Here is a 4,453-nt window from a genome sequence, read left to right as displayed (position 1 = left end):
ATTGCTTTGTCTCTCAGAGCTGTCTTAGCTCTGCTCTTGCCTGGGCCCAAATTGCAAGTCTTTGAGGATTTCTGTAATGGGCTACTTAGAATAGTAATTTAAAAAAAGGAGAAACAGATTTTAGAAAAAAGAAAAAGAAAAAGAAGGGCCCAGTATAAACTACTTAAAGAAAAGCCCTTTAATTCAGTCCTTGCAGTTCTGATGGGCTATTAAAATGCCAAAAGACAATGAGTTGGTAAGCAATTGAGGAACAATCAAGAAACCAGAAAAACTGGCTTTTCAGAGAAGGGCCCTGGTCCCCTGGGTTTGCATATGTGCCTGATTCTGTTTGAGCTTAGCCCTTCTCCATATTATGTTCACCCCAAAATCAAAAGTATCTGTTTTTGTTTTGTTTTGTTTTGTTTTGTTTTGTTTTGCTAGCTGTATCTCCTCTCTGCCAGGCTGACTGCTCCTATATTCTCCAGTGTCTGATCTAAGTTTATCTATGCTTGGAGTTTTTGTTCAGCAGTCCGAGGTTGTTAATCAGTTCTGCAACTGCAGTTCTCCCTTCTGGTTCCCAGCACTGAGGGCCCCTCCTCCCTTGGGATTGTGTCTGGCATGGAGGGGCACAGGCCCCCTGGCTGCAAGAACTTACAGATTTCACTGATCTCAGCAGCTCCATGCATTCATGAGTATTGTATGAAGTATGTCCAAACTCAAATTCTGCTGTGGGGTCTGGTCCATGCAGTTCCTGGTTGTCTACCAACTGCCCCAGAGGAGTAACTAAAGCCCACACCTCACCACTCTGCCATCTTGCCCCATCTCTGGAGCCACATTATTAACCAGAATACTCTCTCCATGTGTTAGCACTTTCTCTGCACTTTCCTTAGGTTTCTCTCTGCACTTTCCCAGAGATTATTCATTGAGGCTTTTCCCTTTTGTTGCCTCCACTCCTTTCATCAGCTCAATGAGTTGTATCACAACACAGCACTGCTTTAGCAAGGATAGGCAAAATTTAATACTCATGGTCACTATATTTCATATATTACTTTTTAAAATTTTTATTGCGATTGTTCACATGCCATACAATTATCCAAAGATTCAAAGTGTAAAATCAGTTGCCCCTGGTACCCTCATACAGCTGTGCATCCATCACCACACTTAATTTTTGTTCAATTTTTAGAAACTTTTCATTACTCCAGACAAGAAATAAAGTGAAAGACAAAAAAAGAAAGAAAAAAAAAAAACAGACAGAAAAGGAAACTCAAATCCTCCCATATCCCTAACCAACCCCCCCCTCAATTGTTGACTCATAGTATTGGTATAGTACATTTGTTACTGTTTATGAAAGAACATTGAAATACTACTAACTGTACTATATAGTTTGCAATAGGTATATATTTTTTGCCTATATGCCCCTCTATTATTAACTTCTAATTGTATTGTCATACATTTGTTCCAGTTCATGGAAGAGATTTCTAATATTTGTACAGTTAATCACAGACATTGCCCACCATAGAATTCAGTTTTATACATTCCCATCTTTTCATCTCCAACTTTCCTTCTGGTGACATATATGACTCTGAGCTTCCCCCTTCCACCTCATTCACACACCATTCAGCACTGTTAGTTATTCTTACATCTTGCTACCTACACCTCTGTTCATTTCCAAACATTTAAGTTCATCCTAGTTGAACATTCTGCTCATACTAAGCAACCACTCCCCATTCTTTAGCCTCGTCCTATATCTTGGTACCTTATATTTCATGTCTATGAGTTTACATATTATAATTATTTCCTATCAGTGAGGCCCTTCAATATTTGTCCTTATGTGTCTGGCTTATTTCACTCAGTATATTGCCCTTGAGGTTTCTTCATCAACCCATTTTTTTTAGATGATTTTGTTCACATGTCATACATTCCATCCTAAGTAAACAATCAATACTTCTCTGTATGGTCACATATTTATGTGTTCACCACCTTCACCACTATCTATATAAAGGCATCTACATTTCTTCCACAAGGCAGAAGGGAGAATCAAAGAAGGTAGAGAGGCAAAAGAAAAAGAAAAAAGAAAGAGGAAAAAAATGACAGCTAGGAAGCAGCAAAAGGAAAGATAACCTTAAATCAAAGTAGAGTAAAGAGTCAGACAACGTCACCAATGTCAAGGGTCTAACAAACCTCCCCTACCCCCCCCTTCTTATCTGCATTTACCTTGGCATATTGCCTTTGTTACATTAAAGGAAGCATAATACAATGATTCTGTTAGTTACAGTCTCTAGTTTGCATTGATTGCATCCCTCCCCCAATGGCTCCCCATTTTTAACACCTTGCAAGGTTGACATTTGCTTGTTCTCCCTTGTAAAAGAACATATTTGTACATTTTATCACAATTGTTGAACACTCTAGATTTCACCGAGTTACACAGTCCCTTTCTTCCGGTGTCTCACATGCTCCCAACCTTCCTCTCTCAACTGTATTCATAGTAATCTTTGTTCAGTGTACTTACATTGCTGTGCTACCATCTCCCAAAATTGTGTTCCAAACCACACACTCCTGTGTTCTTTTATCACCCTGTAGTGCTCCCTTTAGTATTTCCTGTAGGGCAGGTGTCTTGTTCACAAAGTCTCTCATTGTCTGTCTGTCAGAAAATATTTTGAGCTCTCCCTCATATTTGAAGGACAGCTCTGCTGGATATAGGATTCTTGGTTGGTGGTTTTTCTCTTTCAGTATCTTAAATATATCACCCCACTTCCTTCTTGCCTCCATGGTTTCTGCTGAGAAATCCGCACATAGTCTTATTAAGCTTCCTTTGTATGTGATGGATTGCTTTTCTCTTGCTGCTTTCAGGATTCTCTCTTTGTCTTTGACATTTGATAATCTGATTATTAAGTGTCTTGTTGTAGGCCTATTCCGATCTATTCTGTTTGGAGTACACTGTGCTTCTTGGATCTGTAATTTTATGTCTTTAATAAGAGATGGGAAATTTTCATTGATTATTTCCTATATTAATGCTTCTGCCCCTTTTCCCTTCTCTTCTCCTTCTGGGACACCAACGATACGTACATTCTTGTACTTTGTTTCATCCTTAAGTTCCCAGAGACGTTGCTCATATTTTTTCATTCTTTCCTCCATCTGCTCTTTTGCATGTAGGCTTTCAGGTGTTTTGTTCTCTAGTTCCTGAGTGTTTTCTTCTGCCTCTTGTGATCTGCTGTTGTATGTTTCCATTGTGTCTTTCATCTCTTGTGTTGTGCCTTTCATTTCCATAGATTCTGCTAGTTGTTTTTTTGAACTGTCAATTTCTGCCTTATATATGCCCAGTGTTTTCTTTACAGCCTCTGTCTCTTTTGTGAAATCTTCTCTATACTTTTTGAATTGATTTAGCATTAGTTGTTTAAATTCCTGTATCTCAGTTGAAGTGTACATTTGTTCCTTTGACTGGGCCATAACTTCGTTTTTCTTAGTGTAGGTTGTAGTTTTCTGTTGTCTAGGCATCTGACCTCCTAGGCCACCCCAGTCAGATTTTCTGAGATGAGAACAGGTTCAGGTCACAGAAGGAGGAAATATTCAGTATCTGGCTTCCCTGATGGTTTTTCTTAGAGGATTGACACACCCTGTGCTTTTCTGCCTGGCAGGTGCACCTGTCAGTATGTCACTGGCTGGTGTAAGGGGGTGTGGCCTGTGGCCCTCCTCCCCCAGGCTTTGGGGTCTGGTTCCAGTAAGGCAGGCAGTAGAGCTGGGCCTCTCCCTTTCCTCTTGACAAGCTATGCCCCCTCCAGAGAGGTCATCTGAATATCAATAAGTTCTTTGTTTCTCTGACTCTGCTGGTCAAAGTGCTCTGATTTTAAAATGGCTGAGGCTTACTTTACTGCAAAGCACTGTGGGCTGAAAAGGGCTGAGGCTTTCTCCACAGAGAGAGAAAGGGACAGAAAGCTCCCAGATTCACCTTTCAGCCAGAGATAGCACCCACTCCTCTGGGCTCCCTGTCCTGAGACAGATATGTCCCCGGACTCTTCCAAGGTGAGTTGTCATCAAAAGCCTCTCTCTGCTTGTTGGGGATTCACTGTCTTTAGTGAGCAGTTAACATTAAAACCCCAGTTGGAGCTGGGCTAAGGTACACTAGTTTGGTTGGAGAGTTCTGCTCTCTAGCACTGTGAGGCTTCCAAAAGGAAGGGGCTCTTGGCTCTCAGCATGGGTCCGCAGTCTTTACTTACAGATTTTATGCTGTGATCTTGGGCATTCTTCCCAATTCAGGTTGGTGGATGATGAGTGGACCATCAAGTTTGTCTCCCCACAGTTATTCCAGGTTATTTACTAGTTTTTTGATCATTTATGAATTGTTCCAAGGGGGACTAACCATCTTCTACTCCTCTCTATGCCGCCATCTTAGCTCCTCTCTCATATATTACTTTTGAGCACTTACCTATTCTGCAGAAATAAGATCTGACCACTGGACAGAGCTGTGGTTTCTGAC

This window comes from Choloepus didactylus, chromosome X (assembly GCF_015220235.1).
Source record: "Choloepus didactylus isolate mChoDid1 chromosome X, mChoDid1.pri, whole genome shotgun sequence".
Classification (NCBI taxonomy): domain Eukaryota; kingdom Metazoa; phylum Chordata; class Mammalia; order Pilosa; family Megalonychidae; genus Choloepus; species Choloepus didactylus.
The sequence above is the reverse complement of the archived record's forward strand: the minus strand, read 5'-3'. Positions refer to the sequence as shown.